The 27,819-nt window shown below is 32.1% G+C and overlaps 1 pseudogene; it reads right to left on the bottom strand.

Annotated features, from left to right (window-relative positions):
• Nucleotides 1-4,072: 4,072 nt before the first annotated feature.
• The window catches only part of LOC149568470 (putative anthocyanidin reductase), a 33,763-nt pseudogene continuing 10,016 nt past the window's right edge, over nucleotides 4,073-27,819 (bottom strand).

Below are 27,819 nucleotides of genomic sequence, written 5' to 3' on the forward strand. Positions count from 1 at the left end.
GCAAAGTAAAAATGAGGGCCAACATGTTGGATTCATAAAATGACATGGGATTATTCTATTTAGGAAAATATATGGATTTAATGCCTAGCACCATCATTATAGAGCTTTCTATTTCTATTCATGACAATTTGATAGATAACAAAAAAAGGTTAGTGAAGTTATATAAGTGTTGGAGTTCATAGGAAGATAATTTAGTAGTGGGAAAGAGAGATGATCAGAGGAATGTTGAATAGTTGGGAAAATTTGATAAAAAATAATTAGTTCTAGAAGAAGGATAAGGTAAGTTTCATTATTCCAAATCTTATGGAATTCATCAAAATCCAATGGCTTCTACATAGAAAATTATTACCATGACTAGAAGAGGTAGGAAACTGAAGGCTCTAAAATCAAAGAGAAATTTGAATAAGGTATTTAGACTACTTTGGACATGAATTTTCCCATCAAAAGACTAACGAAGGTTTTCATTAACACTCCTCAAAAGTAACAAGGATCTTATCTTTGAATGTCAAAGGCATGAATTACAAAATTTCTCACATAAAGAAACAATTTTATTCGAGTGGAGCAAACATAATATTACTTCAAGAAACAAAAATCTCTAAGGGTAATCTCAACGAGTCAGTTGCTAAATGGTTGAATTAGAATGTGACTCCTATTCCTTCCCTTGATTCCTCTCATGGTTTATGTGCCCCCTTTAATACTAAGAATGTTTGAATCTCCCTAATTCTAGAAGATACAAACTGGTAGAATAATCAAACTTTAAGCTTTGATTGGGAATTCACTCTTTTTAAAATTTATGCTTCAACATCCATAGAAGATAAGGCTATCTTGTGGGATGCCCTATTTGAAGCATTATCTTCTAGACACTAACAAAAAATATTTAGAAGGTGTTTTCAATCCTATTGCATCATTATAGGAGAGGCAAGGGGGAATATTGCCTTTAATCAAAGTAGTGATTGATTTTGCAAGTTTCATTGAGAATAATGCTTTGGTGGACATCCCACTTACAAATGGTACGTTTACATGGACAAATCATAGGAAACAATTCTATAACATAGTTGAGAAATTAGATCAATTTCTCCTCTCCTCCACATGGTTTACTTTGGGATACATTGCATCTTCAGATATCTACAACATTTCTTGTTTTAGATCATTTTTCCATTAGGTTGGAGTTAAGGAAAAATTCCCAATCATATAGTCAGAATTCTACTTTGAAAATATGCAGTTTAGACACCCTTCCTTTCTAACCTTACTTAAGAAACAAATATCACATGAAACTATGTTACTTAAACAAGAAAATTATTCATCGGAATAAGATATTTTAAAAAATTATTTTTGAGCAAAAATCAAGAGTGCAATCAAATCTCTACAAAATTCAAGAATATATTTTTCAAAATGGCCTAGATAAGAATACGTTTGAGATACGAACTATTAAAAATTCAAAGATCAAGTAAATTAGAGACTAGGATTTTCAATGTAGATTATAAATAGATTTTATTTTTGTGAATTGAATTGATTCAATTTTTTTCTCCCAAGAAATTGCTATATTGACAAAACCATTAATTTTAAAGAGTGACATTGTTTTTGACATGTGTAACTTTTTTCTACAAAGGATTTCAATGTGATTCTTTTGAATTTAGTTACATATGTTTATTCAAAAAAAATTGGTTACATGTGCAATACACTATTAATTTATATATGAATGTATCATTTGTTACAAATTGATTTAGATTTATTTCATATGTAAGTTTGTTCTCTTTATTGTATCACACCAATGTTTTTACAATAATAGATTAGTGAATGATACCCTTGGGTGAGGATTTTTTAATCAAAATTCATTATGTTGTTGAGGGGTTTTGGTATTAATAAGAATGGATTCTAGAAATCAAATATTATTAAAAATTTAAGGACTAATATATTCTTTTAATCAATATTATATAAGTGGGTGCAATTTAAGAGTGGAAAATATTGTACAAGAGACAATTCTATAAAAAAAACATTGTAGTTGAAAGGTCCAAGTAAGAATTTATACAAAAGATATAACAAAAAGAATTTAAAAATAGTATTTCAATATTATAAACTCTATCAAGAATTAAAAGAAATTGAATTAAAATATGTATATATGTATACACATATCTATATATACATGGGTATGTGTGTGTGTGTGCGCGCATGCGTGCATGTATGTATATGTACACACACACACACACACATACACATATATATATGTATATGTATATGTATATACATATACATATACATATATGCATACGTATATATATATAGACACACACACACACACACACACACACACACACACACACACACACACACGTATGTATGTATAGATACATATGTATACATATATATGTGGGTATGTAATAGATCATAGTGTGTCAAAAAGTGGTGATCTAAAAAATATGTAGTTCTAAAATGCCTCAAAGCATTTAAAAATCTATTCCATCTTTTTCCCCACCCATCCTTTTACTAAAAGAAGACAATTAATACCTTTATAAGGCCTACTATATCTTTTTATACCAACCCTATATGGTCAACTTTAAAAACATCCCTAAAATGTGTTTTTTGCTTGTTCTTATATGTTTTTTACTTCAAACATGTAGCTGATGACTTTATTTTTACCAAAATTTGATGAAATGAAAAGGGTTTCTTAATCTAATGCTCTTAGCTTTCCATAAATGTAAGGTTTGTCAAATTATGAGTTCAATAAGTAATTATTAAGTATTTTCTAATGGAGTTATGTATATAGTGTTGATTGACACACTGCTTGAAAAACAACTATAGCTTTCAAATGGTACAACATTTTTGAAATCCAAAAGATGCATCACAGTCTATACTTCTTTCACTATAAGGGAAATCAATAAATTATATTTTGTAGAGTTTTGAATTAGTTAAGGTGGTCAAACACGAGAGTTCTTTTTCCAAAAATATGAAAGTAAAAAATTAATAAATATTTATTTATTTATTTAAAATTTAAAAATACCCAAAAATATGTGTCACATCCAAGAATGACTATACTTCCTCTATCTAGAATATTATTTTAAAAAATATCATTTGATTTTGATTAAGGTGGTCAAACATGTTAGAGTAAATAATTAATTATTATTATTTTATTCTATTTGCTTAAGCTTACTTAGGTCATGCATTTATTTAATACTTTTATATTTAATGCATGTAGTGGTTAGTTGTTGACAACACGGGAGTTCGTTCCCTTCTAGTTTTCACACTTATCTCCTAGCACCTTCCAGCTTGTTCTAGAAGCTTCCATGAGCTCTTTATATTCGGGCTCTCTCTCATTGTAATATCATAAAATCTCATTTGTGCATATTGTAAATACATTTTCATTGTGTTTGCACATTTGTCTCTCATGTCCATTTAGGGTTTTCCCTTACTCCATGCTCCTCCCCTTCTATGGCTTCTCTTTGACAGGTTCGCATGCAGGTGATCTTGGGCATCTTCGAAGTTGGTTTTCCTCAACTCCAACATGGTATCAGAGCCTTCCTGTTGCTGCTTCGTTGAAGAAATTTTGAAGCCGTGATTTGAAATCACAAACCCTAGTTTGTTTGTGCATTTTTTCTTCAAATTGGGGGATCAGCAAATTTTCAGAGCACTTTGGGCCCAAACGGACATCACCATTGGATTCGCAAGGCCGTTTGCAGTCAGGATTCATATAAAACTTGTCAAATTTGGAGATAGAGCTCCGGGAGGCAAATTTTTTTTTACCTGCAGACCCTTCTGTACGATTGTACGAACAATCTTGGCGATTTTTTAAAAAAATATATATATTTGGGCGCACTGCCCAGCGGCCACCACCGCGCCACCGCCGCGCGACCTCTAGCAGCGACCACCGGTGGTGCCTCCCCCAGTTCTGCGGCCCTCGTCTCCTGGCCATCTCCTCCCAGTGGAGCATCAAATTTTTGCTAGTTCTAACCTCCACCAGTCTACACCAGTTCTGACCTCCACCAGTCTGCACCGTCCGAAACCGCTGCCTCCACCAACCGCCATGCCGACTTAGCGACAGTTGGTAGTTTTCAATTCACCGATATTCAGCCTCGAATCAGCGCGCTCCACATGTCCAGTCGCAGTCTTCATCAGCGATAGGTGGTAGTGCCAGCACTGTGTCATCTATTTTGCTTAGTGCCCAGTCAACGTTTTGAGCCAATCTGCGCATGACACGTGGCACGAGCGCCACGTAGCCCCTGCCATGTCATCATACGTACCTGCCACATGGCGATGCCATGTGGCATCTTTTTTACCACAACGACTGATGGGCCATCAAATTCAATCGCTTGACTTGCTGACATCAGCATGATGTCATCAGTCTTGCTTGCACCTCTCCTGATTTGGTTTTGGACCTACTTGTGGTTTTTTGGCCATAACTTTTGCATACGGAGGTATTTTTCTAATCTGAAAGAAGTGCCGGAAAGCTAGTTCTGAGATAGAGATTTTGGTATTTCTTGTTTTTTCAGTTAAAGTCTGAAGTCCTATTTTTGACTCTGACAAGCATATCTTTTGCGTCCTATGTCAGTTTTTTGAAAACTTTATATTTTTGGAAAGGTGGTTTTCTCATATTTTCAGAAATATAGTCTTTTTCCTTAGTTTTTGGCCTCTGCTCTTTCTATCATAGTTTTGGCGTTTTAGCTATATGATGGATATTTTGAGTGTTTTAGGCCCGAGGATCGTTTTCCTAGCATGGTTTGCTTTCTTTTCGGCTGTACTTTCTTTTGGTTCAGCTTATTTTCAATTTTGATCATTGTAGCTATCATTTTGAAGCACTTTTTTGTTTCACACTGAGATAAAGTGTCACTTTTGCATTCCGGGAATCATGAATGTTGTTTTGAGTCAGTTGTACATGCACTTTTTTCATAAAGCACCAAGGGGAGGGATTATTGTTTGCTATTTTAGGCATTCTCCCTTTGTCAAGTGAGTGTCCCTTCCACGACATTAGCCCCATGTAGAATCAGTTAGACCGTGTCTTTATCGGTCTCTATACCTCTTTTCCTCTCTCCTCGTTCTTGGTTTGTCTACAGGAGACTTTGGCCCACCTTCTCAGTTGCCTATCATCACACCCCATCTACATTAAGGGGGGGTTATGCTATTGTTCTAATGCATCCGTGGTTCGATGGTTCGATAGTGTGAACTATGTATTCAGTGGTGGATCCTATATACAAGGCGATTGCAGTGGCTGGCTACCTATGCATTTCGGTGAGATGGATCATCTACCATATAGACATGCTCAGTTTGTGCCTTCTTCTTCCATGGAGGTTCTTTAGATCAATAGTTTGGCAGATTTTGTGGCTTCTTCATGCTTTAGTGATGCTTCTTCATGATCACTTCTTGTTCCTGTTTTAGGGGACAATTTCTCTAGTTGGAGGCTTCTTCAGTTCTTCACTAGGTTCTTACCTCTTTTTGGGGGAGGGTTTTTCCCACGTGGTTTTCTCTCTTTCCCCATTTATAGAGGTTGCATTTTCTTGCATTGTACTTGGGTACCTAAAATGGCCTTGTTGCCGGGACCCATTATGCATTCATCTTAGTTTTGTGAGCTTAAGGCATTTCCCTAAGTTGCACTTAAGGGGGGGGTGTTAGAGTAAATAATTAATTATTATTTATTTATTCTATTTGCTTAAGCTTACTTAGGTCATGCATTTATTTAATACTTTTATATTTAATGCATCTAGTGGTTAGTTGTTGACAACACGGGAGTTTGTTCCCTTCTAGTTGTCACACTTATCTCCTAGCACCTTCCAGCTTGTTCTACAAGCTTCCATGAGCTCTTTATATTCAGGCTCTCTCTCATTGTAATATCATAAAATCTCATTTGTGCATATTGTAAATACATTTTCATTGTGTTTGCACATTTGTCTCTCATGTCCGTTTAGGGTTTTCCCTTACTCCATGCTCCTCCCCTTCTATGGCTTCTCTTTGACAGGTTCGCATACAGGTGATCTTGGGCGTCTTCGGAGTTGGCTTTCCTCAACTCCAACAAAACATACATCTAGTTCTTATTTTTGTCCTCAAAATTTTGTATTATTGCATTAAAATTGAAAATTTTGACCAATCAATTTTTATTTTTTTAGATAAGGCTTAGTAGTTTACAAACTAAATCCAATTTCCTAGAGTTTCTTTTCTCTCAACTTTTTGATACAAAGTTTAATATAATTAGAAAATTGCACGTCAAGTTGACATAACCCTAATTTGTTATTTTTTATTGCCATTTAAGAACATAGTTCAGTTGACCATGATCCTACACATACCCATGTATAAATATATATGTATGTATATATACATATGCGCACGTGCACACACACACACACATATCAAGTGGGTAACAAGTTATAGTAAATGTGTGAAAATAAATTTACCTATTGAAAGATGAAGTTAATTTGTTTGATTGATTTCTTACATTATGTAGAAAGGAAAAATAATCCTCTATATCTAAGCCTACACTATGTGTGTTGGTTTGCAAGACAATAAATATATTTTTGAATCATCTTGCAAATGTGATACATCTATCTGAGGCTAATAGTGATAATTAACCTAAAATATTAATTGAAATGAGAAATGGCATTCACAAATAAAATTTGTCTCAAGAGACTTAGAAGAATTAGATATGTAAGGAAAACATTTATGACCATTATTTAAGGACTGAACACAAATAATAAAATTTTAGAAATGGAATATGACATGATGTTACAAGAAATTAATACACTAGATATTCTAAGATATAAATGAAATGATTTAACTATGACAAAAATGGTCACGATAAAGAAAGAAGATGGGGTTCTCATACTTGTGTAACTTGTGGACTAGAGCAATTTTTTTAACAAAAGGAGTTCGAATATGAAGCAAAAGAAAGAACCTTTGGTAAAACATATGAAAATAAATTATGTATCAATATATGGTTCCATTTGAAGAAAAATAACATGAATGTTTAACATAATTTTTATATAACTATAATTATTCATATAGAAAAAATTAGTTGGTGAACCCAAAATTCCCCTTATCTCCTTACAAGAAATGGCTTATGATAAGAATGAAGGTAGGCTTGGCCTCAAATATTTTTCAAAAATAAATATGGTGCTTGGTGCAAAGGTGGTTTGGAAATTTTATGAAAGCCCTTAGAAAAATGGTGCCAAATTATCCAATAGAAATATCTTGACTCACTTGATCTCACAAGGATCTTTACTACACTAGATCCCCTATATAGTTCAACAATATGGAACTTCATGGTTTCCTTAAGAGGAATAGTTCCAAAATAAATCACTTGGAAAGTTAACAATCTTGAAAAAATATTGTTCTAGGAAAACTCTTGCAGTGGTCTCCCTCCAATCTCCTCGTCTTCCCTCCTTGAACCCCATCTTCTTTCTTTATCATGCCCATTAAAAAAGTAGAGATATTTTGTTTGGTCATTTCTTAAAACATCTCTAATGTATCTAAATATGATGCAAAAGGGTGAACAATTATATATGTGAAAGAATTTTTTTTGGATTAATTTAGTTAAGAGTTGTTATTAAATGATGTGATGGAAGGACATTATGAAGAGGCATTAAGAGACTATATTAAAGAGGAGAAAGAGAAAAATATTTTTTTCAAACTTCTTGGGGGCATATATTGAATTTAATGGAATATACATTGAATTACAATTATGCAAAAAAAAATAAAAAAATAGTTATAAAATTTTGATATGATCAACTCAAATAAGCAATTGAATAAATCCAAAATAGGGTCCCAAAAAAGCCACATATTGGAAGTCGGTTATTGATAGAAGCAAGAAGCATACCCTTGATTGAAAAGTCTATTGTTTATCTCTTTTTGAAAAGATTCTACTTGTTAAATTTTTTCTCTCTGCCATCCAAAATTAATACTTCTCGATACTCCAAGCTCTGATTCGAATTATTTCTCAAATTGAGAAAATCACCGAAGACTCTCTATGGACTATTAATATGAAGGGTGAATGCAAAATTCCCCATATCTCATTATAGGAAATGGCTTAGGATAAGAATGAAGGCAAGGTTGGTGTCAAAAATCTATCCAAAATAAATATTGTGTTTGGTGGGAAGTTGGTCTAGAAATTGTATGAACACCGTCAAAATAAATGGTGCCAAATTATCCAATAAAAATATATAAACTCACTTGATCCTGCAAGGATCTTTACTACACTAGATCCTCTAAATGGTTCAACAATATAGAACTTCAATGTTGTCTCAAGATGAATAGTTCCAAAATACATCACTTGGAAAGTTAGCAATGGTGGAAAAATATTGTTCTAGGAAGATTCTTGGAATAGTCACCCTTCAATCTCATTGTCCTCCCTCCTAGAAGTTGAGTGCATCAAGACCTTTCAATCTCATTGGGGAAATTTTGTAGTAGAATACATAGATCATGTGGAAATCTATATAGGGAAGGTAGTTTGGATAGATCCTTACCTCCTTCCACTACCTAAATAATGCAAGCTTCTTTCTAATCCTTAGTCAAAGATAGTATTTTTTTGTCAAATTAGTAGGACTCTATTATTTGGGTTCTAGTGAAAGATGAAAGGTAATGAATCAATATGGGATGCACAAATAGCATGAAATGGAAAGGAGGTAGGCCCTAGTACAGAGCATTTGATTTTTCTTCGAATGCCTCTATTATGCTAAAATTTGGATGATTATCCTTGTTATCACTAAAGAGAATAATTCTAACAAGAGATAAAGCCTCTAAACTAGACATTGTGCAACCTTTAAAATGTCTTCTTCTCAATTCAGTGTTCGAAATTTCTTATCATCTTCTTCTACAATGAAATTTTTTACAATAATTCTAGTTATTATACTTTAGGAAATCAATATTTGCATGTATTTATCTTCAATATTATGAGACATATTTCAAAGATGCCTGACATTATTTTCCAATTATTTCTACTCATGCATTTAGATATGTACTTTGGTTGTTGTTGTGTGGGCCTGCTAGCATGAATGCTAATGATATTACTATGGAGGAATATCCTAGCATTATTGGTAGATTAAGGATTCTACTACTATGATAATATATTTGCATTCATGGTAGTATTTTTTTTTGAGGTCAACATATTATTTACTCTAAGAAGGCTAGCAGAATAATAGACAAAGATTGAGGCCACATAGTTTGAGGATTGAAGATATCATCATACACAATTTTTCACAGGTTATACAGAGAATATTTATAATGTGGTGAAGAATACATGAAAAAATATGAAGGTAGTTGTAGTTATTCAAGATTTATTGAAAACAACATTTGGTTGAGTTCGTAAGAAGCAATTTAGGTAATTGGATTATATCTCCTAACAGAGATAGAATCTAGTTAAGTGGAGTTCTATAGAGGAAGAAGATATGACAAAGATGGAATGGTTGATCATGCTAGGTCTAAGGTTGCATGCATGTATAATTGTGAGGAAAATGATCCAATAGTGTTATGTAATTATGAATGATATAATGTAACATGTATTAATCCTTATTGAAAATTAACAATGACTCAAGGTTAACTCAATAATTAGTTTGAGGACTTGATCTAAAGGAAATATGTTTCCTCTATTGTAATAGAATGAGATTATGAATTGTGATTGTGGCTTAAGAATTATGAGTAAGAAATCTAAGGGATTATATGTGATGTGATTATGCAAACTTAGATGTAAGATAAACTAAACTTGATATTTAGATTGGAGAAGTGTTTGGTGCATCAAATGTATAATGAGAAAGTGAAGTGATTGCATTTGGAAGAGAGTGTCAGTGGAAAATTGATCATTTAGTATTATTTTGGAAGGAACCCTAGTAAGGCTAGTTAGATAGTGATTTTGGTGGTCTTTCCCTTGAATCTATTTAGAAAATTGGTCCTTCTACCTTCCAGAACTCTTAACACGGTTGGCACAACTCCTAATAGGGTTGGACTATCCTTATAGGGATTCAAAGTCTCCTAATAGGGACTGATATATACTGCATGCATTTCATTGAATCCTAACAAGATCTATCCTCTTGAAAAGAAGTTATATATTAGTACATCATTTTGTGGGTACCATAAATACCAAGGTTTTCCATGTGATCAAGGGTTTCCCTAGTTAACAAATCTAGTGTTATTGTGTTTGGTGATATTGTTATGGTTGTTGCACTTATTGATCACATGTTTTAGATTTAGTAGGTTTGATAAAATATATTTTAATTGGATAACTAATTCACCCCTCTCCCCCCTTAGTTATCTTGGTGGAATTTAGTTTCTAACAATTTCTATTAGACCACCAGGTCCTTCAAGGAAAAGATTAATTACTTAAGGAGATCTATGGTGAGTCATTTCAGAAAAGAAAGTCTAAAGTTTAATGGATTTAATGTATGAAAGTTGGAAAGAGAAGATAAAGAGACATTTGGAATGCATGGGTTGGGGTTATTGGTTGATCACTAAGAATAAGAAAGAATTTGTGGAAGAAGAAAAGATTGAGAAATGTACTGAACTTGTGAGAGAACTATTTGTGTGCAATATGCTTTCTAGGGAAGCACTTTTTGAGTCCTTACTAAGAATGAGTACAAAAAGGTAAATTCTTTTCATTTGGAAAATTAAATTTGGATTGCTTTTCAATCTACTTATGAAAGTGATAAGCACGTTGAGAAGGTTAGATTGTTAAATTGGATATGTTTTTTCAAGAAGCTAAAATGATAGAAGATGAATATATAAGAAGTTATTTTGGTAGAATATCACATATTTTTGTATGAATTAAGGCTTTTGATGGGAATAAGGATGAAGATAAAATTGTATGGAAGATCTTGAGATCTTTGATACCTACTTATAAGCACATAGTGCATAAGATTAAACAAGTTATACCTTGCACATAAATCTCACAAGAGAGACTCTTCTTCGAAGATTGGAATCAAATGAGATAAGTTTGAAACAAAGTAGAGATCTTCGTAGTGTTGAGATTGTATTTAGCACATTGGGTTTTTGACCTATAGTATGAAGAAGTGTGAGTATTAGTGGAGATCATACTAGTAGCAATAGAGGAAAATTTGTAGAAGATGGGAAGATTGAAGATAATTACATTACTTGTGAGAAGAGAACCCAAAGCTAAGAAAATATTCAAATTTTGCACTTCTAATGAGTATGATCATTATGCTTGAAATTTTCTCAAAAGAGTAAAGAAGTATAAGAGGAATTTTAAGCCTAGGAAGACTACATAATGTCTTTATGCAAATAATGAGGATCTAGAAGCTAGTGTGGAGAGATTCTTGAGTAAAAGTGATAATGGAAGTGATGAATGGGATTTGTTGCAATTAACAAAGAAAGTCCTAGAAAAATAGTTAGAGCAGGAAAGGTATAAGTATCACAAGTGGAAAATAAGAAATCAAATTGGATCATAAATAGTGGTTGTTCACATTATATGGCTCATGATATGAACAAATTTGTTTAGATCAACATTTGTGATGGAGCAACATTTAGATATGAAATAATGTATCCTATCATATAAAGGAAATAAGATCTATTACTCATGATGGAAATACTGACAATAATATTGTTTATTTTATTGATGGTTTCCAATATAATCTTTTGAGTGTTGGACAGCTACATGACAATGGAAATTACTTGCAGATAGAAATGGCATGCATTATCAAGGATAAATATGTTATGATGATTAGTATTAGTACAAGGTAAAGAGCTAATGTTTTTCAGTTGAATCATACTGAGATGACATTATTGGTTGTTGAAATTGATAACAGTTGGTTGTGGCTAAGAGGTTTTATCATATAAATTTTGACAATATTATGATTTAAGTGATCACTACACTTATTATATATTTTCCTAAAATTGTGAAGCAAGAAGTTTTCTACATTAGTGAAATTGGCAATATTACACACAATCTTGATTGTTCCTATAAAGAAAATAGAATTATATGGTGAAAGCTATTTAATGATTCTTCTTGATGATTTTACTATGATGATTTTGGTAGAATTTTTTAGAGAGAAATATGAAGCATTTAAGAATTTTAAGGTGTTAAAGAATAGATTTTAAAATGAATCTATTTTGATGATTAAATTCTTAAGATCTAATAGCTCAGTGGAGAGTTTACTTTGAATGAGTTTAATAGTCTTTATATAGTCAATAGTATTAAAAGATATCTTGAAGACCCTAAGACATCTGAGAAGAATGATATGGGAGAGAGGAGAAATAGATTAGTTATAGAGGTAGCTAGAGTTGTGATGCTTGAGAATAATGTTTCATAAACATATTAGAGAGATAAAGTTAATACAATAGTATATACAATGAAAAGAGTACAAATCAAATAAGGTATTGGTAAGACAACTTATGAACTTTGGTTTGGACACACACCATTGGTTAAGTATTTAAGAATATTTGGAAGTAAGTGTTACATTAAGAGAGGAGATCATATTGGTAAGTTTGATTCAACAAGTTTTCAAGTAATGTTTCTTTGTTATTCATTAAAAAGTAAAGCATATAAATGTTTAAATTAGAGAACTAAGATAATTGTTTAGAGTGCAAATGTTAAAGTTTATGAAAAGACTAATCCAAATGCTAACAAAGAGAATGTTGAGATTTTTTATGAGACTAACATAGATTTGTAGAATGACATTAATTTTGTGGAACATAGAGAAGAACCAAGGAGTGAACCTAGAGCTAAAGTTAAAGTTAAGAAAGGGAGTCCTAATAGGAATATGATAAATAATCATCTAGCTGATCACATTATTGGTAGCAAAGACAAAGGAGTGATGACAAGAAATAAGGTACAAAGAGAAGAACTATGTTTGATTTCCCAAGTAGAGCCTAAGAGTGTTGATGAAGCTAGTAAAAATAATTTTTGGATTTAAGTTATGAGAGAAGAATTAGATTAGATTGAGAAGAATGATAAATGGAAATTGGTTCGTAGACCTAGAGACAAGAATGTTATATAGTAAATAAATGAAGTTTAAAAAATAAGATAAACAAACAAGTTGAGGTTGTGAGAAACAAGGAAAGATTGGTATGTAAAGGTTATTCACATAAAGAAGGTATTGATTGTGAGAAAGCATTAGTATGTATTACAAGAATATAAGATATTAGAATGTTTTTAGCATATGAAGCTAAGAAGAAATTCAAAGTAGCTTAGATGGTGTCAAATCAACATGTCTAAATGGAGAACTTGAAGAATAATTTTACATTGAGTATTTTGAACTTTTTCCTTTGAAGAAAGAGGGAGACATGGCTTGTAAATTGAAGCAAGAATAGTCTAGACTAAATGAGCACCTAGACTTTGGTATGCAAGGTTGGATAAATATTTGGAAAAATTGGGATTTTTTGAAGGTACTACAGCTAGTAACTTGTATTTGAAGGAAATTGAGAATGATTTATTTATTGTTGAAGTTTTTGTGGATGATATAATCTTTGGAGGTAATGATGAAGAAAGTGAGAAATTTGCTGGTGAAATGTAAAAGGAGTTTAAGATAAGCATGTTTGGTGAGATGAAGTATTTCTTGGATTTGTAGATTGTGTAGAATAATGATGGTATTTTCTTATCAAGGATGAAGTATCTGATAGGCTTACTGAAAATGTTTAGATTGGAAATACATAAGCCTATTGGTACACCTATGGTAACTACTAATAAGTTATATATCAAAGATGAGGCACCTAGTGTTCATTAGAAGAGGTACAAATCTATGATTGGAGGATTGCAATACTTGACTCACACAAGACTAGATATAGTTAATCCTATTTGAACTTTTGCAATATTTCAAGCTTATCCTAAGGAATCACATTATGCACTAGTAAAAAGAGTTTACAGATGTTTGAAAGGTACCCCTAAATTTGGGTTATGGTATGATAGATCAAATAATTTTACCTTATGTGCATATATTAATGTAAATTGGGTAGGGAGTATGGATAGAAGAAAGAGAACAAGTGGTGGAGCATCTTTCTTAGGAGGAAGATTTGTTTCTTGTTTAAGAAAGAAATAGGATTGTATCTCATAGAGAACACAAAAAGTAGGTATGTAGCAACAGTGAATAATTTTAATTAGATCATGGGGATGAAGTAAATATTGAAGGAAATTTGAGATGATTTTATAGAGACTATTATCATACATTGTGATAACATAAATACAATAAGTATGTCTAAGAATCTTATGTTACAGTCTAAGAAAAATTTTGTATCTATTAACTATTATTTTTTGAAAGAGAAAGTTGCAGAGAAGGAGATCATATTGGAGTATATCTATAAAAAGGAGTGGATATGAGATATATTTGCAAAGCCTCTGTCAGCGGATACATTTGAGTACATGAGAGGTATACCCCTTCTTACTTTTGAGTAGTTGATGTAGAGATTGCACCAATCTAGTGGTACAAAATACTATTATTTATCTAGACTTGATGCTTGATGCTTCCTCTATGGGAGAGCATATATGATTGAGCTAAGTCATGAAGGACTCTTACTAACTAGTATTTAATAGTGTCTTTGGACCCTTGAGCTTGTTGAAGATATTTTATAGAAGATTGACATAATTATGTTATTTTCATTGATGTCAATGAGGGAAAGTAGTTAATAGACGAGTAGTACATTGATGAAGAGTAGTTCTTGAGATTCAAATTTGATCGATGAAGAGGATTTGAAAAGAAATGGTATAGTTGAGAAGTCACCGTAGAGGTATATGTTGGGAGTCCATGGAATTAGATTTTTTTCGTCTATGTTGCCATCAATACCAAAGGGGGAGATTGTTAGCATGAATATTGATGATATTCCTATGGGGGAGTATCCTAGCTTTATTTTCCATCATAAGGGAGACTATTAGTATGATTATATATTGCATTCATGGTAGTGTTTTTTATTGATATTAACATACTAGTTATTCTAAGAAGACTTACATAACAAAAGACAGAGATTGAGGTTGCACAACTCAAGGATTGAAGATGTGATTATGCACAATTTTCAACATTTTCTATAGAGAATCTTGATTATGTGGTTAAGAAGGAATGAAAAAAATATGAAGATAGTTGATAGTTATTCAGAATTTATTAAAGACAATTTTTTGGTAAATTTCATAAGAAGTAGTTTTGGGAATTGGATTATATATTATAATAGAGATAGAATTTGGTTAAGCATAGTTGTATAGAGGGAGAAGACATAATGAAGATGGCTTGGTTGACTGTGATAAGTTTGAGGTTGCACATGTGAATAATTGTGATGACTATGAGATGACAATGTTATGTAGTTATGAATAGATGTACTATAAAATGTATTAATTGTTATTATAAGTTGAGAAGGCCTCAAGGCTGACTCAATAATTAGTTTCAGAACTTGGTATAAAGGAAATATATTTTCCTTTTTTTTAATAGAGTGATATTGTGATTTGTAAGTTTGGATTAAAAATTGTGTATAACTAAACTAAGGGATTATATAAAATGCAAGTATGCAAACTTGGATGTAAGATCCAGTGAACTTGATATTTAGATTAGAGAAGTGTCTAGTGCATCACATACACACACTGAGTGATTGAAGTGATTACATTTGGAAGTGAGGTTTAGTGGATAGTTGATCATTTGGTATTATTCTAAAAGGAATACTACTACAACCAATTGGATAGTGAGTTTGGTGGTCTTGCCAATGAAGCCATTTGGACAGTGGATCCTTCTATCTTCCACAACTCCTAAAAAGCTTGGCACAACTCCTCAAAAGGTTAGTATCTCCTCACAAGAATTTAAAGTATCCTAATAGGAATTGATATGTACTAAATGTATTTCATTGCTACCTAATATGATTCATCCTCTTGCAAGGAAATTATATATTAGTACATCATTTTTTAGGTAGCATCCCAAATTGGGTTTTTCATCTAATGAAGGGTTTCTCTATTGAAAAATAAGGTGTTATTGTGTATGGTGATCTTTCTATGGTTGTTGAACTAATTGATTGCATATTTTAGATTTAATAAGGTTGATAAAATTTGTTTTAATTGGATAAATAATTCACTCCCCCCGCCCCCACACCCCCACCCCCCCCTCAATTATCTTGGTGGAATTTACTTTCTAATAGGACTATCTAATGGGAAAGAAATAAATATTTTTAGGAAAGTCTCTTCTCCTTTGGATGTGGTCATGCTACATATTGAGACTTCAATTTCTAAGGTTTTTTCCTCTCATGCTAGAAGTACTTCAGAGTGCCTTGTTATCTCCTCTTGGGACATTAATCTTGCCAATAGGTGGGATGATCTCCCCTCTCCATAAAACCTTATCTATAGGCCTATCTACTAGTCAATCAAGCATACGAAGGGTATTAAATGGTCAATGCTAGTTGAAAATATTATTAAACTAAAATTTGATGGATGTCCTCATGGTAATCTTGGCATGTCTAGAATCAAGGCATGTTTAAGGGATCATAAGGGGGAGATAATTAGAGTCTTGTGCATCCCATTCCACCGAGAAGTAAAAACATAGTCGAAGCATAGGCTTTTCTCCAAGGCTTATCCATGGAAAAGAAACTAAAGATTGAGAATCTCCAAATTGAAGGTGATTCACTAGTTTTTTTTGAATGCCTACATTAATAGGTCAACTGGTAGCTAGAGGAATGCCTACATTGTTCAATGTGCTTAGGCTCATCTTGGCTCTTTCACTATAGTATCATTTTCTCATACATTCTACAAAGGTAATCCTCTGGTGGACATTCTTTCAAACCTTGAGTGCAATAAAATTTTACTAGATTCAATAACTTCAAGTTTGACTATGGTGAATGCACAAAGTTGGGTCATAATTCTACGGAAGTCAAATTCACAGAATGAGACTTGGGTGAATGCACAAAGTTGGGTCGCAATTCTGCGAAAGTCAAATCCGCGAAATGAGACCTCTTAGAAATGGGAACCTGATTTTAAAAAATGGGCACCCGTTTTTGGCTCGGCTGCCCGACCCTAAATTTAAAAAATGAGCACCCGTTATTTTTTAAAAATCGGGTACCCATTTTTTATTTTCAAAAAACGGGTACCCGTTTCTCAAAAAATAAAAAATTTAAATTTTTAAGAAACGGGCACCCATTTTTTAAAAATAAAAAATGGGTACCTATTTTTTAAAAATCGGGTACCCATTTTTTAGAAGTAAAATACGGGTACCCATTTTTGAAAAATTCAAATTTTTAAGTTTTCGGCGGATTTTACATGCCACTTTTAGCTTTTCAAAATGGGTACCCATTTTTTGAAATTCAAATAACGGTGCCCATTTCTTACAACATGAGGTGAGACTTTTTTTTCTTGCCTCGGATTTTGGTTTGGGACAGGCTTGGTGAGACCAAGCCTATGCCTTGGCCTCTCAAGATTTGGCTAAGGCATTGAACTGACAAATTCATGCCTTGCCATGATTTTTAGAGGGTCTTCTTGATCAAATTTTTTTACGAAAAAAAACCCATTATAGCTCTCATTGTCCTAATTTCAGAAATATAAATTTTATAGAGTTATGATTTTATTTACTATTTTTTTTTTTTAAATTAATCAAAGGTGGTACCTAAATGTAAAATAGCAATGTTCACTGAAACTTTAATAACTTTTTTATTATATATTTTTCTTAAATTAATTTATATGTCATCAATCTAAATTCAATTCTTTTTAAGTTAAATTTTTTTTTTTTTTAAAGAAGTGAAATTTTGATCAAATTATGGTGTTCGTACACAAGAGGTTCTAAAATTTTCTTTTAAAGCCAATTAAAAATTAATAAAAAAAATATTTATTAAAAAATTCAAGAAAAATATTCTCATCAATCTTTGGTGTGTCAAGTAACTCTGTTTAAAAGGATTCACAAAACTTCATTCATTTGTGTCAAATTATGGTGTCCGTACACGAGCGTGGTATGGTCCTGAAACAGGCATTTTGAAAAAGTGATTTTTAAAGATCCATACCAAAAAAAAAATCTATCGTATGGGTATACAAATAAATTACATATTCAAAAAGAAGATTCTGGGCACTACAATTTTTATTTCTGAAGCTTTTTTTATATTTAATCTCTAAATGGCTCAAATTTTGGCATCAATTGACAAAATATTTCAAAAATAGGAAAAACACTTCCACTTTTTGGCCAAAAGTGAGATCCAACTTCTTGCACTGACCCATCTCTTAGAAATGGGTACTCGGTTTTAAAAAATGGGCACCCATTTTTAAAAAAAATTGGTTACCCATTTTTTAAAAATCGAGTACCCATTTTTAAAAAATCAAGTACCCATTTTATAAAAGTAAATAATGGGTACTTGTTTCTTAAAAGGGGATTTTACATGCCACTTTTAATTTTTCAAAATGAGTACCCTTTTTTTGAAATTCAAATAATGAGTGCCCATTTCTTACAACATGAGGTAGGATTTTTTTTTCCTACCACAGATTTTGGTTTATGACATGCTTGGTAAGACCAAGCCTATGCCTTGGCCTCTCAAGATTTGGCTAAGGCATTGAACTGACAAATTCATGCCTTGCCATAATTTTTAAAGGGTCTTCTCAATCAAAGTTTTTAATTAAACAAAAACCCATTAGAGCTCTAACTATCTTGATTTCATAAATATAAATTTTATAGTTTTATGATTTTATTTACTAGTTTTGTATTATTTTTTAATCAAAAGTGGTGCCTAAATGTAAAATAGCAATGTTCACTAAAACTTTAATAACTTTTTTATTTCATAATTTTTTAAAAATTAATGTATATGTCATCAATCTACATTCAATTCTTTTAAAGTTCAAAAAAATTGAGAAAAGTGAAATTTTGGTCAAATTATGGTGTCCAAGGTTTTAAAATTTACCTTTATAGTCAATTAAAAATTAATAATTAAAAAAATATTCTCATCTATCTTTAGTCTATTTAAAAGGATTCAAAAAAATTCATTTAGTTGTGTCAAATTATGGTGTCCATACACAAGCATGGTATGGTCCTGAAATAGGTATTTTTAAAAAGTGGTTTCTAAAGATCCATACCAAAAAAATAATCTATCATATGGGTATACAAATAAATTACATATTCAAAAAGAAGATCTCAGGCACTACAATTTTTATTTCTAAAGTTTTTAAATTTTTAATCTCTAAATGACTCAAATTTTTGCATCAATTGACAAAATATTTCAAAAAAAGGAAAAACACTTCCACTTTTTGGCCAAAAGTGAGACCCAACTTCTTGCACTAACCCACTAGTTTTAACTATCCTTATCTTTAGGCCACTATTACCTTGGATAGAGAAGGTCTCCCTTGATCTGGTACTAGTTCTTTCCGACTTTTCTTATGTAACTGATCATCTTTATTTTTATAATTTCAGAATAGATGTTTTGCAACTCAACCGATTGTTTGTCAAATTTTCCTTCAAGTGGATATCTACTTGGATAGTGTGGGTTTGTATTGATTTGGTATTAGTTTGATATCACTTTGATTTTGTAATTGGATGGCTTCATTTTTATGAGTTATGATTGGATGCTTTGTTTTGCTACTGCTTGTGCCTAAAGTTTCATGCTAATGACCAGTTTTCTTCTTCCATCTACTTTCGGTGGTCATTATCACAATACCTTGGTAGTGGTTATTTCCATACTTTAAACTAGTTTATTCCTAATTAATACCTTGTGGGAGAGTGACTGATCCTATCTCTATATCTTTTGGTATTTAATGAGCTTAATTATTCATCTATATACGAATTATTTATTATATATCTTGTTGCAAGTAGATTGGTTTTTTTTTTTTGGATTTTCTTGCTTGAAATCACTTTATTCACTTTCCCTCCATTGATGTAAAGCTACTCATAGATGAAAAGTATAGATTGAGAAAACAAATTTCCTTACTTTCTCAAAAAAGATTGAAGTTTGGCATGTCAATGTAAGATATAAAAATATGGTTTAATATGATTTAGAATATTGAACATGAAAGAGACCCTAAAACCATATTTTTATATATATATTTGAATTATAAGGAGATGGAATATAAATCTGAAAATGCTAATATTAAAATGAAGAAATGAAGTACTTACCCCCGAAAAAGGAACTATTGAAAACCTTGTCAAATAGTCTTTAAAACTGTTGGTTTCCACATTATTGAACCAAAACTATGAGATATACAAAACCCATAAATATTTTTATTTTCTCGCAAGGTCAACCTTGACCCAAAGCTAGGGTAAGATCTCACCCCTTTACTTATGATCTTGTCCTGCACTACTCTGATGGAAATTCTCTTCATGGATCTAGAAATTTTTCCAAAAAGGGTACTCAAATCTATACTAATATTCATTGTCCCTCACCTTTATCTATAAGAAGAAAGGTTTTTTTATTTGAATGAGGAGTTTTCCTTGGTCAAACTTTGGTCTAGAATGAACCTCAATAAAGGAATTGAAATAGAGAATGCTAGAAAGTAGTAGAAATAAACCTAACAATGAAGTTATGATATTCAATAGATATGCAATTATATTTGAAATCTACAGAAGTATGTTGATACGAAAGCTTGGACTCAATAATGTAAATCAAAACCTCCATGAATGTATGCTTGAAATCCACCTTGAGGTAAGAATAAATAGATCTTGAAAATGAACAAAAGATCTTGAAGGAAGATGAAACCACCATGATGGATATATCTAGGGTTTGAATGATGAATCCTAAATGCTTGAACCAAATCCCTTCAAACACTTGAAAGCTTGAATCCTTGATCTTCAATGGAGAACTTGAATTCTCAAATAGGTGATTGGTTGCTCACTTGATTTTCCTACTTAAATTCAATGAAAGGTAGATGCTTGATCATGAATAGTAAATATATCCTCATGAAAAGTGGATATCCCCTTGCTTCTATATAGAAAATGAGAGACGAAGGCTTCATTTTATACTAGTTTAAGGCACAAACTTCTAGAGAGGATGACACAGGATAATTAAATTAAAATTAAGCCTTAACCCATAGAAATGGACCTAGATTAAATGCAATTTACGGTTTCTCCATTTCAAAGCCTAGAATGGTCAAACCAAAAGTTGAAAAACAAACTTTTGAACATCTCCCCACATCTGAAAAAATTTCTAATGAAAAAGGGAGACCTAGGTCAAGGTTGAAGTCAACTTCAATCTAGGCTAGGGTCAAATTCATCTTGACCTAGGTCAAGGTCAAGGCTAACCTTGACCCAAGGGTTTAGGACCTCTAGAAAATTAGCCACAATGGAAAAACAATGCCAGAGGAGGCCCAAATAGATCCCTATGTAGGCATAGAAAATGAGAAGGAGGAAGAAAATAGGGGACAACTTGATGAAGGCCCAAAATATCCCCTAAGAAGGGATAAACATTCTTAACATGGAAGTTCTTCCATTTTTAGATGATACATTAAGCCCCCACTTTACGAAAAGTATGAAAATCAAATATGCTCATGGTAAAGGAGAAGAAAGATCTAAGCGGATACACAATGATATAGAATAACACTTAGTTAAGGATATGAGACCCCAAGCCAAGAATCCTAACTTGACATACATCCATGAGGGCATGAAAACAAAGATAAACAAATACAAAGCTAAAAGACACAAAAAGAGCAGTTAGTACTAAAACAAACCCAAATCAACTAGTAAAGGAAACCTTGCTAAGAACATGTTTCCTATACTAATATCATATTTGTAAAGCTAACATAAAATAATAATGATTACACAAGAAAGAGAAGAAAAATACTATAAATAAAATAGCTTCATGATCTAGTCCTACTATCATGAAAGTAAAAAGAGAGAAAAAGAGAAAGTGATTACCTTGCCTAGTAAGATGCTGACTTTACCATGAATCACCAAGGAGAGAGAGCCCAATAATTAGCAAAACCCAATTGTTCACCCAAAAACTGTACATTAAAACTGTATTGCTTCTTCTAATGGCTTCTGGAATACTCATAGATCCACCTTCTTTTATCACTATGAACATAAATGTGTATCCCTTCAACATTTAGAAACTTATGTGTGTTACCTTATGCAGATTTAGCATATTGAAGAAATGAAAAATGTGTGTCTCTTTAGGATTTAACAACTTATGTGCATTACCTTCAGAGGATTTAGCATATAAATAAATAACTACACTACAAAGGAGACCCTATATATGGCCCCATTCTTATCATGGCTATCTACTAGACATGATAAGAAAGAAAAAGAGGATACCTACTTCACAACATAAGGAGATATCCTAGTAATAACAATGTACACTATGTTCTTAGCGAAAGGTATTGACCCCTACATCCAAGAGCATAGATAATTGTGAAAAGGATATATCACTTATAGAAAAAGGATCCTAAAGAGAAAAAGATCATATCAACAAGATCCCTGCTATACAAGAGTACTTTAGATAAAATATGATCTTTCAAAGAAAAAATGAAAGGACCCAAGATTCAACAAGCCTCCTGCAATCAAGAGGAAGTGAAATCTTTGACAAAATGAATCAAACTCTAACCCTAAAAGAAGGGCAAGAGTTTATAAAGAACATAATTTACAAAATAAAGAAGAGGTGATAACCTAGGACAATAACCTCTCATAGAAAGCAATATCCATAGTCAAAACATCAATTATTATAATGAAATAATATTGCAAGATAAATAAAATGCCACTAAGCTAAGGAAAGATGATCCTTATAGAAATAAGAAAGAACCTTGTTCCCAGTGATGAAGACAAGGGATACCATTTCAAAATAAATATTTTTAGAAAAGATATTTGTAATAGAGTTTATGGATGACTACAGACATAATACAAAACCATAGAGAGATAGGATAGAAAGAATATTGATTAAACTCAAAGCCTAATGGATCCTATGAGATTGAATCAAAATACACCTCTTGCCCACTAGTCTAAAGACAAGAGGAGAAGAGATCTATATTATATCAGAATGAGGGGTATCACCTATATTAAAATTATGAAAGAACTCTAAAACTGCATGAGAATAAGATATAATTCCTAAAGTAGCTCATTCTCTAACATATAGCCTAAAATGCACACAATCAATAAGTAAATGTGTGTTAGAATAATGAAAAGGAAATTTTTATTTTTATAGAGAATCAATTGGCATAGGTATAAATATTTCTTTCTTGGAATTCATTAACTCAATATACACCCTTTTAGCCACCTCTTGATGAATATCAGGGTTATCTAAAGTAGGTGTAGGGAGAAATTCATGGAGAGGAGGATGATTATTAACATCAACCATCTTGGATTGAGATTGTGGACAACCAACACAATGCATATCTTATTTAGGGGGTATATGAGTTGGATACCTAATACCATGCTCATTAACACCAAGCCCTGACCTCTATAACCTTGTTTAGTCACCAATATCATGTAAAGCTTCTACAGGAGGTAATTGTTTATTGTGTTCATGAGTAAAAGTTTTATATGGTGGAATAATAAGTTTAGAAGAAGTTTATTTTCTCTTCCCTTCAATATCTTTTCAAATCAGATAAGAAGGGGAAGGTAAATCTAATAATTCTTTCACATCTACATCAAGAACCATATTTTGAGCCTCCTCAAAAGTATGAGAAGAATAAGGGATAAAAGATGGAGAATTAGGTATACTAGTAATTGGATGAGGCTTAGGAATGTTAGGAAATATATTTGTAAGTATAGAATTCTAGGATTAGGAAGATTAGGAAATAGTGTATCATCTACCAAATTTTTCACACAATCCAAAAGAGTAATAAGTCCTCCACATAAATCTTTAACGAAAGCTTTGAAAGTAGGAAGACTAGTATTGGTCAATCTCATAATAGCATAAGAAAGTGAAAATTTAAAAGTAACCAAAACAATAAAGTTGATAATACTCTCATAAACATCATAAGTATGACAAAGAGATTCTAAAAGGAGGATAATGAAGAAAATAACCACACACCGAAGCATCTTAGAAATCTTCATAGTAAAAGAAAATGAAAGAAATATTTTTAAATTTTTTAGAATATATAGATTTATTTTTGTTTATTTTGAATGTTAAAATAAAAGAGCATAAAAGGAAGCAAAATATCTAACACCAAAAAGAAAGAGTTGTCTATTGCAAGTTCACCAAAATGTAAGATATAAAAATATGGCTAAATAGGATTTATATTAGTGCACATGAAATAGAACCTAAACCCATATTTTTATACATAGATTTGAATTGTAAGGATATGGAATGTAAATATGGAAATTATAATATTAAAATGAAGAAATGAAAGTACTTACCTCCAAAAAAGAATTTGCTAAAAACCCTATCAAACAGTCTCAGAAACTGTTGATTTCCACACTTCTAAACCAAAAATTTGAGATCTATGAAACCAAAAAACATTTTTATTTTCTAAGCTAGGTCAACCTTGACCTAAATACGGGATAAGAACTTACCCCTTTATTCTTGACCTTCACCTGCACTACTCCAATGAAAATTATGTTTGTGGATCTTGAAAGTTTGTTGAAAAAGTTTCTCAAATCTGCATTAATATTTGATGTCCCTCATCACTTATATCTATAAGAAAAATGGTATTTTTTTTTGGATTATGGGTTTTCCTTGGTAAAACCCCAATTTGGAATCAACCTCAACAATGGTGTTGAAATAGAGAATGCTAGCAAGTAGTAGAAATAAATCTAACAATGAAGATATGATTTTCAATAGATATGCAATTGTATTTGAAATGTAAACAAGTATATTGATATGAAATCTTGGACTCAATAATGTTAATCAAAACCTCAATGATTGTATTCTTAAAATCCACCTTAAGGGAAGAATGAATAGATGTTGAAGATCAACAAAGGATCTTAAAGGAAGATCACACCACCATGATGGATAGATCTAGGGTTTGATTAATGAATCTTCAATGCTTGAACCAAATCCCTGCAAAGGCTTGAAAGCTTGAATCCTTAATCTTAAATAGAGAACTCAAATTCTTGAATAGGTGATTGATTGCTCACTTGATTTTCTTGCTTTAATTCAATAGAAGGCAGATGCTTGATCATGAAAAGTCGATATCTCCTCATGAAAAGTGGTTATCTCCTTGCTTCTATATAGAAAATGAGAGAGGAAGGATTCCTTTTATATGATTCTATGGCACAAACTTCTAGAGAGGTCAACATAGGAGAATTAAATTATAATTAAGCCGTAGCCCCTAGAAATAGACCCAGACTAAATGCAATGTAAGGATTTGTCATTCTGAAACCCAAAATAGTTGACCCAAAAGTGGGAAAATAAAATTTTGAACCTCTCCCTGCATCTAGAAAAATTTCCAATGAAAAAGGGGGATTTGGGTCAACATCAAGGTCAACTTTGACCTAGGTCAAGGTTGAGGTCAACCTTGACTCAGGGGTTTAAGACCCCATAAAAAATGAGCCACAAGGGAAAAATAGTACCTAGGAAGGCCCGAATAGAGCCCTAAACAAGCATAGAAGATGAGAAGAGGGCTGAAAATACAAGACAGCTTGATGAATGCCCAAAATGCCCCCTAAGAAGGGCTAAATGTTCTTACCATGGAAGTGCTTCCCTTTTAAGATGATATAGTGGGTAATACATTTTCATCTCTGCATGTCACCTTGGTCGTTAAAGTACATTTTTTGACACTTCATGCTACATTTTTAGTGTTGTTTTGTTTGTTTCCATTTATACCCACTCATGTTGGGTATTACTCATTCTCGCTTTTATTTTCCTCTCTCTAAATATGGAATAATATACAAGAAATTTTAGAATCCAAATGTAACATGTAGAGTGGGAAAGGTCATTTGAGGACCACATCTCATATTTTTAACTGGCTCAAGAGTTTATCTTCTTGTGCCCATTCTACTTCATCATTATAAAATGCATTATTCAGGAGGATGTGCTCACCCTATCTAAAAATAAGGTTTTATTTTCCATCTCAACTAGCTTTAATCTTTCTCTCTTATATCACAAACTTCATTCAATAATGGGAGGATCTTGTTTACATCATCAACTCCACATTGTGCCCTCAAATTAGGGCATTTACAACTCTCCTACAATTCACTAAGCAATATGATTTTTGATGTGGAGGCAAACTAGTTCCTGGCATGTTTTCATGAGACCCTCTAAAAAACAAATGGGAGTCCAAACTTATCATAGATAGTTTGAAGTGGTCTATTTGAATTTTCTATACTCATCCACTTTAGTACACATTTCATAATGTGGGATAGTTACTTTCCTTTTAAATGTGTCTTGCAACTTTCTCCAAGCTTTAGGCCATCTTGACCATCTTGGGTTAGGATTTCCTTCTTTGACCATTTTCTTGGTCTAGAGTTGTATGATGTGAGTCTTGTGCTCCTAAAAAAAAAACACTTCTCATTGTCATGTCTTTGATGTCCTTTCTATTGTTGCCCACAAGTCTGATGATTTTTTAGTAGCTTGACTTTCCACTAACATGATAGTTCTAAATTAATTGCGACTCTCTCTAACCTAAAAAATATTGAGGATATGGATGGATTCCATGTGGTCCCAATTGAAGAAGGTCATCATTTGCTTGATTTTTCTTTATAATGGCTAGTTTCCTAGACTCATCTTCCATACTTTGTTTTGCGATGTTAGAAAAATATCATCTTATCGGTTGATTAATATCTTGATTTGTACACTCTATATTAGGGTTGCATGAAAAAAATATTGGTTGTATTATATCCCTATCTAGTCCTCCAATGTGGCTTCTGATGGCTTCCTCATTGCCCTTTCGTTGTCAGTATGGTACTTGATTTCACTCCTCTCTAGATCTAATTTTTTTGACTAATTTATTTTTGAGATTACTAGCTATGGATTTTTCTTCTAGTTCATGTCATGTTTTCCTTTTCCAACTTAAATTTTGGCTGATTAAGAATCTATTTCTATGTTTTTCTTTTTGGTTGTGTTTCGACAGGCTTGCTAAGTACCATATATTTAATTTAGGCACTATGTTGCATACTTATTACAAGCCATCTTTTTTCTAAGTGTTCATTTGATTGGTGGCAATAGTTTAGAAAAATGACCGCAGCCCATATTATAAGGGCATTTTAACCATGATGGTTTCTATCTCTTTCATGTCACTCTATTGAAGGTCGTCTATTATCCCAAAAATTATGTAATTTATGTATTCAGTAAGGATTGAGAGTTTTCTTGTTGGTTCTTTCCCTCATGAAAAATAAATAAAAACAAGCAATTGAATTTTTCTTTAGCATGTTGTTTTTAGGAAAATAAAGACTAAATTTGTATTATTTTGGGATATAAATGATGTGTGTATGTTCCACTCTACTAATAAATTACATGTTTCCTTAATAGGTTATTCTTAAGAAAAAATAATGACTCAAATTATATTTTTTTAATACAAATGTTGTGTGTATGTGTCTATGAGAGAGAGAGAGAGAGAGAGAGAGAGAGAGAGAGAGAGAGAGAGAGAGAGAGAGAGAGAGAGAGAGAGAGAGAGAGAGAGAGAGAGAGAGAGAGAGAGAGAGAGATTTAGTCTATAGAATGTGGTTTTATGTTATAGAAAAAGTTTTCTAATTTGAAACAAGGGACAAATTAAGTAACACTTTAAAAATTATGTTACACTCCCATGTATATGATATTCTTTTAATAAGGGTTAACACATGTATTTTAAAGATAGGACCTAAAAACTCAACAATCATTATAAAATATTTTAAAATTTTACCAGTTCAAACTATAGTGGAAAAGAAAAGCAACACCCCTAGAAAACCAACAACCCACAGCAGAATCAACACCAAACGTAGACCAAAAGCAACAATAAAACCAAACAATAGACCTAAAATAATGATTTAAAAAGCCAAAAATACTAGAAAGGTAGATAACTAACCTAATATTAGGTTCGCTCATGAGCTAACTCATTTTGCATTTCCTTTATCTTTTCTAGGGCTTCTTTGACATCCTCTTTGATCAACTCGTCATTTCTTTCCTTCA

This window comes from Cupressus sempervirens, chromosome 3 (assembly GCF_028749045.1).
Source record: "Cupressus sempervirens isolate cs-2001-9-10 chromosome 3, ASM2874904v1, whole genome shotgun sequence".
NCBI classification, from domain to species: Eukaryota; Viridiplantae; Streptophyta; class Pinopsida; order Cupressales; family Cupressaceae; genus Cupressus; species Cupressus sempervirens.